At 38.9% G+C, this 15,878-nt stretch overlaps 1 long non-coding RNA gene across 1 annotated transcript in view; it reads right to left on the reverse strand.

The window, feature by feature from the left end:
• Positions 1–15,878, reverse strand: part of LOC106026054 (uncharacterized) — a 66,404-nt gene that overhangs the window by 12,181 nt on the left and 38,345 nt on the right. Inside the window, exon 2 of the long non-coding RNA XR_010042118.1 lies at positions 12,859–12,940. This is a non-coding gene — a long non-coding RNA (uncharacterized LOC106026054). The remainder of the gene's footprint in view (positions 1–12,858; positions 12,941–15,878) is intronic.

The raw sequence follows: 15,878 nt of genomic DNA on the forward strand, positions 1-15,878 counted from the left end.
CATGTATCCTTCAAAATAGCAATGCAGTTGATGGAGAACTGTCTCCAAGGATGAATATGGAGGCACAAAAGCTTCTTGCAATGGATGATTCTACATTGATCTTGCCCTCATTAGAAAATGTTACATGGCACATCCTAGGAGAATTGTCAAAGACATAAAACATAGACTTAACAATTAAAACTGTTAGATCAATCTTTAATTTCATGAAATTGGTTATATTAAGTGAATATTCTTGTTGGTAAATACCTAAGAATGTACAGTATACTCTTTTATGTGAGTACTCACTATGATTTGGGAAGAGGGCTCTTGGTTCCATTGAACCGGGATCTCCTATAGCTTCAAATTCTGTCTTCATGTCCAACTTCACAGCCATAGTAGTGTTAGAGGCAGCTGAGTTAGGTAGAAGTATTATAGGCAGTCAGATAGGACTGAGCCCTTGAAGAAACCAGTGCAGAAGACCAACTCGAGAGAAGACAGACATCTCCCACTGTGGGCCAGACTTCAGGGAAAAAAATCAAACAAATGCACCCATATCCTAAGTATAAAACATCAGGGATTGATATTCTAAGTAGGTCTCTCTCACCCTGAGGAAACCAAAAGTAACCACTAATCTAACCCCTTACAGGAAGAACCTCTGCTCTATATTCATGCCTGCCTGCTATGTGACTATGCCTGCTATGTGTTCCTGACTTAATCAATCTTACCTGAGCAATTATAACTTTACTGGCTGGCCGTAGTTCTGCCCCACCTCATGTCCACTTTGCTAGTTCCCATGATTTCCTCACGTTGGACCTGCCTTACCTCATACTTTTGTTCTATAAATGACCCTAGAAAAGGCAGAGGCTTTGGCAATCCACTCGGTACCCCCTCTATCTCTCAGACAGCTTTCTTTCTCTCAATGTATATATTTTGCTCTTAGCCTCCATTGTTCCTAAAATTCACTCTTTGATTTCAGAGAACACGAACTTGTACCAGACCTCTAGTAGGCTGGAGTCTCTTTCCCCTGTATCAGTGGGAGCACCCTGGCCACTGTCCTGTGGTTGTTGTGGGCTTGCTGGCTCTAACTTACCTGCACGTGCCTGCCTGATGCACTGGCCTGAGAAGCCATAAAGAAATGTAGATTTTTTAACTGGCTATGTCTGTGATTCTAGAACCGGACATTTGCCTCCATGAAACAGACATGCTCAAAGGAGTTGAAGAAAGGGAGCTGGCTTTCTAAACAAAACAAAACCCAAAGAAAAGTGGAGGGGCAATGGATTGGTCTTTTTGATTTTATTTTCTTGTGAGGAAGGAAGAATAGATGGTTCATATCAGGGTACCATCAGGATATATATATTCAAGGATTAAAACAGAGGAGATTTCATCATCACCTTCATTGAAACTGATCTGTTTGGAAAATTTGGCTGTTACCTCTCTCCTGTGATTTCTCAGAAGATAAATAAAAACGCCGTTTCACTTTGGTTTGAAATATTCACATGAGTGACTCCACTGATTTGTTTGTTTGATCTGCTTCAGCTGGGCCCTAGTACAGCACCTGAGGCCCAAACAATAGCTTGACCTAATTTTTATTTACCAATCTGAATATTTACCAGGTCTTGCAGAAGCATCTTCCTATCAGGGATAACCTGCCCCTTGTACTAGCTTTGAGTCTGTGAGATTGCTTTCTCAGGCCCCAGGGGCCAAGCAGTACTTTCCAAGTTCTTACTTAGCCCAACAGAACAATGGTGAAAGTGAAAGATTATCATTTGTTTTATGACAGAAATAAGGAAAGAAAAAAGGGGAGCTTAAAAGGAGTGCTCAGGGAGATAAAGGTGCTTTGAAGGAAAATGCTTTATCCCACAAGTAGAAGGGACCACTGAAGGAGTAAGAAAGCAATGGCCACAAAGTCAACCGCTGTCTTTCTCCACCTTCCCTGGTAGTTGATCCAGGCAGGCCCACTTGATCTTGTGCCAGAAAGTTGATCTCTGGTGGCAGGTTCAGTGTGTTTTCATACTGGGAGATTGGTGCTGGGGGCAGGATTGGTCTGATCTTGTCAGGCTCAGGTACTGCTGTTCTGCCCACTGGTTGATAAATCTCTTTATTTACATAATGCCTAACTGATCCAGATACATCGTCCTGACCTAGCCTCCTACTACATAAATCCACATAAGTATGGGACAGGATGTGGAGGAAGTGAAGGTCTCTGCCTTCATAAGCTACTTCGTGCTGCAAGGGCTTGGAAGCCCTGCCACTGGGGATTAGCTACTTGCCAACTAGCTTTGGATGAGGTGGCTCACTGGCCAGACTGAGAAGCTGCTAGAAAGCCGTAAGAAGTTAGTTATCATCTACACATGGAGCTTGCTGAGCTCTCAACTTAACGAAATAGAGCTTGGTGGACTTGAAGAGAGACATTGGATAGGCAACCAGAGACTATTCAAGCTGTGACAGAGAAGGGCCTTTTTTTTTTTTTTTTTTTTTTGAGGAGGGGTCATTTTGACTCTCTGTGTCCTTGAAGTAGAATTGGATCCTGTTTTTCAAATAGGAGCCTCCAGTCTTCCAGAGTTTCTCAGGAACAGCCCTCCTGTGGTCACAAGGTCTTCTTCAGCTATTTCAGGTGGAGTGAGCTTTATGCAGGGTTATTGTGGGTGCAGACAAGGCTAGCTCACCAGATCTTTCTGGTGGAAACCACTAATGCCAATCTTGTGAAAATTCAAGTGACCATTTCCCATGTCACATCTCTTCCCACATGAAAGGAACCATGAAAGGTTTTTGTTGTATTCCACTGTCTTGCCTGAGGAAGGACCAATTTGTTTTCTAAATACCACCTTTCTAACTGTCAATGTTAAGGCCCATTTACTTTCTTGGGGATATAGACAGGTTTTAATGGTTCCTCAAGGATAGAGAACAAGGTAGGATCTGAGAGCCTGAAAAACAGCCTTTGAATTCCCCAAAAGACTGTATACTTTCACAGATAACATCCACAGGTTTTAGTTACCTTTCAATGAAGCACAAGAACCCTTAATATATCAGGAGAGTAATACAGTTTTTCTCATTCAAGTTTTAAATTCTACAGTGCATGCAAGTTCTTAATAGCTTCACCATCAGACTGGAATAACAAGCCTAACATCTTACAAATAAAAGCACATTCAACATAGCTTTAAATGCAGTTTTCATCAGTAGATTAGATCATGCGCAGTTATGATTAAGAATAAAAGCAGGTCTATTGCTTTGATGGAGACGTGGAAATCTCTCATTCGTGTACTTCAGGGCTTAGATGCATTATTACTTAATCAGAAGGATCTGTTTATCTACAGCTGATGAACAATACTGATGGCATATCCATGAATTTTTATTTTTGAAATAATTATAAAGGAGTTAAATTAAATTCTGAAGTTTGAAAATACCTGAATTAAATACATGTTCTCCTGTCTCTAGATTTTTAGGTAAAATCATTTCTTGGTTTAGGTTTGTCAGCATTGTATGTCTTTCTTACACAAACAATCGAAGCAGCCAACACTTCACAGAGGTAGATCAGGTATTTCCAATTCAAGATCTTGTAGTAGAAGAGCACCCCCCGCCCCAACGAGTCCAGCCCATTAATTGCTCGGGTAACCATTCTAGTTACAAGATCCTGTTATTTCTGTCTCTTAGAAATGCACAGTCACTGTGATGTAGAGTTGGTCACTGTGATGCATATTGGAAGAACCAATCAAACACAGCTAAGTGCTCTTCTTCTATGCCTCCCATTCAATTCCATAAAAACCTCCTCTCTGGGTCTTCAGGGCCTGCTATCTTGGGAGTGATCCTGATCAGTGCTCATTCATGTAAAATAAATCTGCCTCCAAATCCAGTGGGGGGGGGCGTCATTTGGGTGTTACTGCTTGTGATTGCAGTCTTACAGACTCTCTGGAAAGTGAATAAACTGACTTAGTTGAAAGAGTTTCACTTTTAAACAAGTGCCTTATTTGAAAGACAACAGTTTCAAAGGAGGAAGATCAATAGAAAGTGACAGAGCTATCCTGCTCTATAGTTCTCATATCTGTGCCTTTAAACAGGCCATGCTGTTTTATACAGGCTGCAGCCACCTTTGCTGCTTTTAAATAAGTGGGGGAAACTTTTAAAGTAGCAAGAGCTGCCCTGGGAGTTAACAATCTCTAGGTGTGCCTGTCAGCAGTGTCCATGGCTCCAGGACCAGCTCAGGTACAAAGGTTACCCTCGTTGTCTACATAACAGCCCTGTCCATTCCCCAAGAGAAACAGAAGCCCTAAGCATGGTGATATCCCTTTCTCAAAGGTCATCCCTTGGGTACAAAACTGCAGCCTAGCATCTCTACCCTACCTGAGGGCACCAGTTCTCTGCTACTGCATCAAGTGGCCAGGAGGTAAAGGGTTCATGATTTTATCTAGCGGGCTCTGTGGTACTGAGCCCTGAGCTCAGCCTGCAGCTGCACAGGCTTTCTGCTTTGTGCTCTATCTGCCTGCCTCTTGTAGCCATTGGAAGGATCAAGGAGCCCTCAGCTGCCACTAATTTTTATCACACTGTGCTTTCTTCTTAGTCCTTGCCCGTACCAGGAAAAGAGGCTTTCCTAGAGACAGAAAAGAAACAAAAAAGCAATCCAGTCTTCAAATTCGTCCTTCTTAACTTGAGTCTCTAGGTTTCAAAGAGAGAAAAACATAACCATCTGCAACAGCCTTGCTTTCTAACTTTCCTGTTACCTGCTTGTTAACTCCTGGCTGGCTCGCCAAATGTGTTATTAGATGAAGTCAGAACCAGCAGTGTTTCTCAGGTTCTAATTTGTTTTGATCAATGGATTGGTCAGGACAATTGGTGATTGTAAAAATTTAGCAGGTATTTTAGGGTAGAAATAAGAAATAGATAACAAAAAGGATAGGAAGCTCAAAGGAAGTGCTCAGGCAGAAAAGGGTGCTTGGAAGAAAAGAGATATCCTGCAAACAGAACAGACCATTTCAAGAACAAGAGCACAGTGGTTCCAAAATAAATCACTGCTGATGTTTTATGTCTTCTTTGATATTTGATAAAGGTGGTATCACTTGATGTTGTGCTAGGAGATTAACTATTAGTTGCCAAGTTCAGCATGCTTTCATGTCAGAAGTTTGGTACCTGGTGCAGGGCTCAGGCATTGAGCAGGTATTGATCAGGTATTGATGAATGTCAGGCATTCTGCACCTGTTGTTAACAAGTTTCCTCAACTGGTAGATCATGCCCAGCTTCTCCAGACACATTGCCATGCTCTAGCCTCCTACTATACTATTAATATTTTGTCTTCATTCATGCTTATAGGGCAGACATTCATGGGTATCTTCTATTATGCCTCGAGCACTACCCTGAATCATGTACTTACGAATTAATGCCTGGCACTTTCCATAGAATTCTTTACCTCGCATTTTCCCAGTTTTCAGGCTTTCTGAAGTTAACATTGCTTCATTTGGACACCGTAGCTCATCTTGTTTAGTGGGAGAAACTGTACCTCTACTAACATCTGACCTCTTTTTTTATCTGAAGAAGGGGAAATGAACTTTGACATTCCAGAAAGATTCTTGTCACACAGATTTTGCAGTGGATCTCATGAGTTTCCAGCTACAATCTTGAATTTACACCATGCCTGAAGGTCCCTGTATCGAGTTCTGACCTAGATCCTCAGTCTCCCAAATAAGTGTACTGCAAAGGCTTAAATAAATGAGGCAAGTGGTATAATTTTGGGATGGATCAAAACCCTTAGCCAACTTTGAGATGCTAAGGGCTAAGACCAAGCCTTCTATGGACTGTCTATATTTATTAGGTCCAAACAAACAAAGAGTGGGAAAACTGAGGAAAGTGCGTGACATGCAGACCTTGGGAGTCACTTTGAAGACTTCTTGAAGTAGTAAATTATGCCAGTTAAGAGAACTGTCTCATGTCCAAGATGACAGATATGATAGGAGTGAGGCTGCAGAAGTGAGATCCCTGTAGCTGTAGTCTCCATCTGCTTAATTGGTGTTTGAGCCAGGTGTTCTCAGCTGTGGCCTTATCTTGCCTTTTAAGGTATTTCTGGCTGCACAGGCTACTACAGACCTCACCCAGGTTCAGTGATTCATAGAGGTTAACTTACTATGAATCAGCTCTCATCAGCAGAAAAGGGACCTAGGCATAGGACAGACTCACAGACAAACATAGAAAGTCAATTAGTTAATTTTAAATCCTGCTCAGAGCTGCTTCATAGTGGTCTCCAACACCTGCAGTGGAAAGTGACTGATAATTCAAGGTAAATTTGTAGTGGTTAAGCTCAGCAAAGCCACACAGTCCTACCGAGCCACTAGCTTTAGTTGCAACTGTGCCTGTGGGGCTAGACTTTACTGCCTAACAATGATCTTCCCAGATGTCCTGAGTCAAAGTTGTAGGCAGAGCTGAAATATCCTCAATAACTCTTCCATCTCCTAGTCTTGATTCTTACGGATGTAATTATGGAAGAACATCGCGGATCAAATATTTTATAAACCGTAAACTGAAATTAACCAAAACATGAGATTCCTCCAATGAGAAAGGGTAGGAGTTTGCCTTCCCCTTTGGGTCAGCAAGGCAGCAAGATCACTGATATGCAGATTATTTATAGCTGAGTGGTGATATCATGCAGGTCACATGAACGACCAAGGGACACTTGTATTTCTTAGTAAGTTCTGGATCACATGTTAATGGTACAAAGCATCTAAATGCCAGGTATCGAAACCAAATAAACACAATGGATATAAACAGTATATGTCACAAGCATGAGTGAAGTATAACAACAAAAATAACAAAGAAAACTTAGAGATGGAGAGAGGGAAGTGAATAGGAAGAGAAAGTGGATTTAAAACAGAAACAAGAGATTCAGGAAGGCAGCTATGCTAACCACTATACCACCAACGCACCTTGTTTGTACTTTTTTTTTTTTTTTTTGTCTTTTTGCTTTTTATCGGTACCAGGGATTGAACTCACGACTGCCTGCTTACAAGGCAGGCACTTATGCCACTGAGCCAAATCCCCAGCCCCCATCAAGAAGATTATACACCATGACCAAGTGGCATTCATCCCAGGAATGCAAGGATGGTTCAACATATGCAAATCAATAAATGTAATCCACCATATCAATAAAGCCAAAAATAAGAATCACATGATCATTTCTATAGATGCAGAAAAAGCCTTCGATAAGGTCCAACATTTATTCATGATAAAAACTCTACAGAAAATTGAAATAGATGGTCTTTACCTCAATATAATAAAGGCCATTTATGACAAACCAACAGCCAGCATCATACTAAATGGCCAAAAATTGAAAGCCTTTACTTTAAAATCAGGCACAAGACAAGGATGTCCTTTATCACCACTCCTATTTAATATAGTACTGGAAGTACTAGCCAGAGCAATTAGGCAAGAAAGAGAAATAAAAGGGGTAAAGATAGGAAAAGAAGAAGTTAAGTTGTCATTGTTTGCAGATGACATGATACTCTACATAGAAGACCCCTTAAGCTCCATTGAAAGACTCTTAGATACAATAAATAAATTCAGTAATGTGGCTGGATACAAAATCAATACTCAGAAATCAATAGCATTCCTATACACAAACAACAAAATCACAGAGAGGGAAATAAGGGAAACTGGACTATTCACATTAGCAAGCAAAAAAATGAAATATTTAGGAATTACTCTTACAAAAGAAGTGAAAGACTTATACAGTGAAAACTATAATACACTAAAAAAGGAAATTGAAGATGATCTCAGAAAATGGAAAGACATCCCTTGCTCATGGATAGGAAGAACAAACATTGTGAAGATGGCCATTCTCCCAAAACTCTTATACAGATTCAATGCAATCCCAATAGAAATACCATCAACATACCTTATAGATCTAGAGAAATCACTCCTAAATTTCATCTGGAACCAGAAGAGACCTAGAATCGCAAAAGCAATTCTAAGCAGCAAAGACAAAGCAGGAGGCATCACAATCCCTGACTTGAAATTATACTACAAAGCAACAGTAGTAAAATCAACATGGTATTGGAATCAAAACAGAGCTGAAGATCAATGGAATAGATTAGAAGATACAACCACAACTACAAACACACGCAACCACCTTATCTTTGATAAAGGAGCCAAGCAGGTTCACTGGAAGAACGACAGTCTCTTTAATAAATGGTGCTGGAAAAACTGGCTCTCCATTTGCCGAAAACTAAAGCTAGACCCATGTCTATCACCATGTACTAAATTAAAATCTAAATGGGTCAAAGATCTGAATATTAAAACAGAAATGCTAAATCTATTGGAAGACAAATTGGGTAGAAACCTTGGAGACATAGGAGTAGGTAGAGAATTCATGAACAGGACTCAAACTGCACGGGAAATACTTCCCAGAATCAATAACTGAGACCACTTCTTATTAAAAAGTTTCTGCATGTCAAAAGAAATCTCCAGCATAGTGAAAAGAAAACCCACAAACTGGGAAAAGATTTTAGTGAACTCTCTCTCAGACAAGGGACTCTTGTCTAAAACATATAAAGAATTAAAAAAACTCAGACCTCCAAAATTCAAAGATCCAATCCAAAAATGGGCATCTGAGATGAATACGCAATTCTCAGATGAAGAAATGCAAATGGCAAATAAATACATGAAAAAATGCTCATCATCATTGGTCATTAGAGAAATGCAAATTAAAACCACACTGAGATACCATCTCACTCCTGAAAGAATGGCCAGGATCAAGAAAACCAACAACAACAAATGCTGGAGAGGCTGTGGGGAAAAAGGAACTCTCCTGCACTGTTGGTGGGAGTGGAGACTGGTACAGCCTTTGTGGAGGTCTGTCTGGAGGTTTCTCAAAAAGTTGGGACTGGAAATCCCATTTATTCCAGCTATTCCACTTCTAGGCATATTCCCAGAAGAACTGAAAGCATCATACCACAGGGATATATGTGCACCTATGTTTATAGCAGCACAATTTGTAATCGCCAGATCTTGGAAACAACCCAAGTGTCCATCAACTGAGGAATGGATAAAAAAGTTGTGGTATTTCTATACAATGGAGTATTATTCAGCTATAAAGAAGGATCACATTGAGATATTTATCAATGAATGGGCGCAGCTTGAGACCATACTCATAAGTGAAATAAATCAATCTTGCATGTATGAATACCGAATAGTTTCCCTAATGTAAGTAATGATTCAAATATATAAAAATATGTGATAATCATGATTCCCCATTATGTGGCCTTGAAGCCTTATAAAATTTTCACTTATTAATTAGAAAGGCTTTATTCTGGGCTTCTTGATATGGAAATTTTGAAGCTATAGTATATGAAGTTTTATCCAAATATTTTAAGGAAAAAGACAGACACTACGGTAACTACTATTCTTTAAAAAAATTATTTAGCTATTTCTTATGTTTATTTTAACTAAGGGAAAAATTAAAAAAATTAGGATATATAATAGTAACTCTTTTCAATCTCCTATTAACTTGTTTTGAAGTCCTGTAATACTCCCACGATCTTGTTTTGACTGATTGGACTCTGTTCCATTCTGTGCGATAGTAGCAAGTCTGAGGGTATAGGCAACTAATTTGAAGGCAATAAGATTCACAAAGATGCCCATTCTGGTTTGACTATTGTCTCCTTTGGAAGTCCTGTAATGTTCACAATGCCTAAGTTTTATTGGTCTTGTTCTCCACTGTTTTGTCCAACTTTATAATATCTAATGAGATAGACAATTCCTTTTAAGGAAACAAGAGACAACGTTGATAACCATTGTTAATAACCTTGTACTCCGTTCTACATCATGTGCTATGTCTATCCTTGGTTTTGACTTACAGCTTTGTTTTGCCATATTTGACTTTATTCTCCCCCCCCCCAAAAAAAAAGTAATAAGAACTAAGGAGTAATAAAATCCAAAATGTGTAAATTTTGTTGTAAAAAAGAGAGGGAGGAAAAAAAAAAGAGCTCTAACGGATATAACAGCAAGTGTGTTTAGGGGTGTTAAATAGCTGACTATATTAATGTTTTTGGATCATTGAACACAGCTGTTTGCAGTCTCTCTGTTTGAATGTCTACTTTGTATTCTTTGATACTGTCATTTGAGCAACTATTTCCAAGATGATAATATGTAATCTATTAACAGGTGATTTCTTACTGTTATTTTTTTTGTAGTTCTGTATTATGTGTAACCTTACACTGCTTTGTTTTGTTTTGTGTTTTTCTCTTTTTCCTCTTAAATAAAAAAAAAAGAGATTCAGGGATCCAGAGGGTGGTGAAAGAAGCTGGATGTTTTGTGTACACATAAGGACTCTACACAAAGAATGTAAACATTTGGTATTGCAACCACACATTAAAAAGGCAGAGGATCAAGAGATGGGTGGAGCAGGAAAAGAGAGATAGGAAAGAATATGAAAAAGGAATCGAGATGTGTTATGGAAAGGTACCAACTTCCCACAAGCAGTGTGAACATTACATACTACACATGTACCAATAGACAGAACTAAAATAAGTAACTAAAAGTGGAAAAAGAAGCAAGCTGTGTTATACACATGTACCTGTTCTCCCAGATGAACATAAACTGCATGTAGACTAAGTATGTGCTGACAAAATTTTAAAAACAGAAAAGCAACACTTTATTTGATAAACAAATGAGAAGGAATCTGTAGGACTGACATAACATAGGCAGAATTACCATGTACTGGACTAAAGTTACACACCCATACTCACATGCACACACACACACACACACACACACACACACACACACACTCCGGACATTACATAGATGAAGCTTCTGGCTTTTCCAGGGTGGCAGTGCTTCTGGGCATCAAGATGTTTCACAGGCAGGGAAGTAGATGGCTTTTCTGTGGGCTGGGTTGTGTCAGCCTTGGACTATGGCTGTAACACCTGTTAGGAGGCCATTGCTGCAATGTGCTGTACACATGTCCTGCCAAAGGTGAGGGCTGCTGAGAAATCATCTTACCCACGGGAATGGTGCCAGCATTCCAAAAAGTTGTGATTGTCTCTCCCCATTTCTCTAGTTAGGGCCTTATCAGATTTATCCAGGGATGATCTGACCTGATAACATGTGAGATCTCACTCAGTGACAATGTCTGGCTTCCTTCAGTTCTCATTTTACAAAATCTGCTTGAGGTGGTAAAACTCAAGGGGAGGTGTTGTACTAAGGATTGTTTTAGACAACAGGAACATTGAATAAATTCTATATATATTCAACATTTTCCTTAAAGTATGAATTGAAGCTTGCCTCCCCTTTTAATAATTTATGTCATGAATGACTTCATGGATGCAATGCTTACAAATACTTGTTTTTAAATTTTTTAATTTTATTGAAAATAAAATAAGACACAACAACAACAAACACCAGAATAAATCCAATCAAAACAAAACAGTGAAACTGGTAGAGAACTTCAGAGCAAGATACTAGGAAAACAACAATGGCCACATAGGATAACTTGTTACCTTCACACAAAAACTAGATTAGATTTAAATTTTTCCTTCTTCCTTTTTATTCCACATCAGCTAGAATAATTCTTTAGACAGTCTTTTCCATCATTTTTTTCATTTCAAAGCCTCACAATAGAGGCCAGTTTAGAGCTCCAAGACTAAGCTTTGAAGACACTGGGGTACTGTTTCATGGAGACCCCAGCCTGTTCCATTTCACAAATGAGCAGAAGCTGCAGAGCTCTCATTTTGCACAGTCCTCAGTGTAATGGGACAAGACACAGAGTGACAGTCGTGTGGATTCTCTTCTGGGAAAAATCTCATGGGCTTTCACTGAAAAGCTGGTATTGCTTCTGACCAAAGGTTCATCAAAGCCGATTTCTTACTACTGTAATTGCTTTATTAAGTGAGAATATCTTTTGAATTCTATTCATTCAGTTTTCCTAACACTGTGTTCTTTTTTTTATAATTTTGTCCTGAATCCAGCTTTGATGAGAAAAAGGTAAATTATGAAGGGCATGCCGCTCTGGTCCAAACTGATACCCTCAGTCCCACAGAGAAAGATTAGTTGCACAACCTCTAGTGATGCCAGATTCCTGCTGTTGTCACTGTTTGTCATGCAATTTAGAGAGCATGACAGGTCCAAGGCCTGTTGATAAGATAATTCATCAAATAAACTCATAATCTAACACTGTTTCAGCAAGGAATAATTGGTGTTTTACAAAATGCCAACATTTTCATGATGCTTATATAGAATACATTAGATCTCAACGGTCAAACTAAGACACAGGTCTGTGTTCTTAATGCAAAGGAGCTTTGGTTTCAGAATTTTGCCCTCTGTTTTAGATAGGCAAGATTCCCAGCCCGAGGACTTGCATAAACTGAGGGAAATATTCAGTGCTGATGACCAATCACAGAAGTTCAGTGTTAACTCAGTATAAAAGTCAAGAGAAGAAGATTTTCAAGGCAAGATAAAGTTTCATCTGCAAATGTTGATTTTTAAGTTTTAGGAGAAAACATCAGGGAAACATTTAATAGCTTCTTTGGAGTTAAGGGGAGAAGTTTGATTTACAACTATTAAAGTAAATACATAATAAACAGCATAAGTTTCACACAGAAAACTACCTAAGATTGTAATGATTTTTCCGTATTATCTAGTAATCCCATTACTTGTACATAAAACAGGAAATAAAACTAACATGTGATAGAGATACTTGCACTCACATTGCAGAATATTTTAGGTGCCACAAATAAGAAAAATATGACACTTGTTCTTAGGTATTTGACTTATTTTTCTTAGCATAAGGTCTTCCAGTTGGCTCTATTTTGCATCAGCAAATGATGAGACTTTTATTTATACCATAACATTTCTTCATCTATCTACGTATACATGTACACCTAGGCTGATTCCTTATCTTACCTACTGCGAAAAGAACCGGGTGTGGCTGAGTGGTAGAACACTTATCTAGGCATAGATGAGGTCCTGGTTCTGATTTGGAGCACTGCAAAAACAAAAACAAAAATCAATATACTCTTCAAAGTTACTATATGATACTTAAGTATTCACACCACAAAAAGTCCTGATTACAGGACTTTTGAATTACAGGTTAACTAGCTCAAGGTATTCATTCTACAACTTCTAATATTTCAAAACTTAGCCTTGTATATGATAAAAGTATGCATTTTTTGTCAGTGTAAAAGCTAAACTTAAAAACTGCATTGCAAAAAAACAAAACTGAACATGATTTTTAAAAGGAGTTCCTTTTTTTAATCTTTTTTTTTATTTAAAGAAAAGGAAACAAAAAAATACATGGAGATAAGGACCCTTTCTGAATACTTTTAAGAAACAAGTAATGGGAGAGGAAATCCCAAAGGAAACTTAGCAATTAGCAAGGACTGTCTTAATGAAGATGTAAAAACAGAAGCCAATTTCTTTTGGAAGGATAGAGGCACTATCAAGAGGTAAGGATTTCTAAAAGAAGAGATAAAGATTTATGCTTATTGATGATTTTTCTCTGACCAACAGAAAGACAGAATAGGGAGCCCATTGAATCAAGTAAGCTACAATCTTTAAATGACAGCGATTGTTTGGACAGAAGGGTTCACAAAACCCCGTCACAGGTTTCGATGTTTTCTTCTCTGAAGTTCCATGAATGCTCTTACAATTGATGTGACTTGAAATTGAGAAAGATAAATCTCCTAGAAGTTACATGGCAGAACTGGCATCTTCTGGGTTTTGGCAGAAGATGCTGGTTTGAAAAAGAAATATTGTCCTGTTCCTTTGGAATACTTGTTTGACTGACAGACACCCCATGACTACAGGCTCCATGAAGGAAGGCAACATTAGCAACTTTTTACAGCAATGGATTTTATGTATTTAGTACAGAGCCTGGCATTTAGTAGGTTTGACAACACAGTCAAATGAATTAATGACATAGTCACCTGGCCATAATTGCAACAGTACACTGGCAAACCTCATATTTGCTTATCACAATATACCTACAATTTTCTTCATATTTTAGGATTCTCATTTGCATTGCCTTATAACTTTCTTCTTATATTGAATCTTGGATCTAACTTTTTTTTTTTTTTGCTTTTTTTTGAAAGCTAAAGTTCATGCTAGATCTACTTTATGAGAATAAGATCATGTCTTTACTCAGGAACTGAAATTCAGATATGAAAAATGGAGAACGTGAAGTACAGGCTGACAAAATATCACTCTTACTGGGATGGAATTACAAATAACTGGCCCACCAGATAATACTCTCTGGTCTTTTCTTCCAGGTAAGGAAGGGGAACAAATGTGGAGCCAGTGCTCGTCAGTAAGGCACCCAGTATAGATAACTCAGTTTACAGAGCATTAGAGTCTCTAGGCTCAGTGCCTGCATTTGTCTGCATGGAGAGAGAGCTTGTTGTATGGTAAACGACCTGGATCTGCATTAAAACAGCTGTGGTGCAGCTGGATCTTTTTCCTTATTTCAAACCAGAACTTGTACCAACATCTGACCTAAGACAAAGGTTCTGACCATGGGGTGCTGGAAATGTTTTACAACTGGATTCTTGGAAAAGAAAAAACAAAACAAAACAGTAGCAAAAGCAAAATCTGATTGTAGCATTTGCCAATTTCCAGGGTCTGTTGTTTTTATCATGTCCAGTTTCCATTCAGCAATGTGGTATCAACCGGCTCACAAAATTCCTGAAATCTTATCAGTAGGCTGCATAAACTGGCATATGTAAACACTGATTCTTTATCCTGGACAGTGTTTATCACATATCTCAGCCCATTATAGAGTTTGCTTTCATTGATTAACACATGCATACTTATATTGATTTATTCAAGCATAATATTGATGAAATATCTTGGGATAGGAATGAAAGATAAAAAGAAGACCCTACCCTGTGTTAACAGTCAACAAAAGACAAACTTTTAAACAAGCAAAGGTTGTCTTAGAGGTATATGCAGGTTTTATGGAAGCACAAATATGAAATCAGGTAAATTAGAAGGCCAAGGATCCTCAGAGTAAGAACTTGAATAATTAATGAGCATGCTTCTGATAAGAAACTACTAAGTATTCAATAATACAAAAGCAAATTAGATTCTTCTATTGAGAGCCACGGAGTCTAAAACAAAAGATAGTAGGCGAGCAGTTGCAATCTGTTGTAAGTACAGTCACAGAATGGATATCAGAAACAGGGATGACTTATAAACAATCATGAGTAAAACTTGCATTGCACAGTATTGATCACAGCCCTCCAGACTGCTGCATAACTCTGTAGTAGGCCATGCAATATCTAGTCTAACCCAAGTAGCATCTTCAAGCTTCCCTAACATGCCTGGGCTCCTTTTTGGGGAATCAAGTGGTACTAGAAATCTCTGTGTTAAATTGAAGATGTGAACACTGTAGCAGTCTTTGCTCATCAGTATGCCTGACTTGTTTTCTGTGCCTTTTTGAAAAACACTGAGATGGAAGTTAAGATTCTATTGGGTGGTAAGAACAGCAGCACCAAATGGAGTCAGGAAGCCCAGGATGGAGTCTACTGCACCACCACCCTCCCCACTAGGGATCTTACAAACACATAGCCAGGTGCCCTGTAGCAGTCAGGAAGGCCCACAAGGCATGATAAGGCCATTGGCTCAACAATGTGTGGTCCCTTCATGGGCAGTACATAGATGAGACGCTGAAAAGTGAGTAGTGTCCAATAGGGTAGAGATGAGATAGCTTGGGAAACAGCCCAAGCTCCCTTTTAATCCCTTTAAACACTCCTAGACAGAGAGCCTTCATGGGTAACCTGCTCAAGAACCCCCTTCTGGCTGGTGGGAGCTCTACCCCCTTGCTTTTAAACTAAGTGTTCTGTTTCCTTGCCTTTGCATCTTTGAAATCAATTTGTTTGCACCCTACCTCCTCTACCTTGTTTCATTCTTCCATCACTTGGGACATA

The sequence above is a fragment of the Cavia porcellus genome, unplaced genomic scaffold (assembly GCF_034190915.1).
Source record: "Cavia porcellus strain 051 isolate PalLab524CR breed Dunkin Hartley unplaced genomic scaffold, mCavPor4.1 scaffold_22, whole genome shotgun sequence".
In the NCBI taxonomy this organism is placed as follows: domain Eukaryota; kingdom Metazoa; phylum Chordata; class Mammalia; order Rodentia; family Caviidae; genus Cavia; species Cavia porcellus.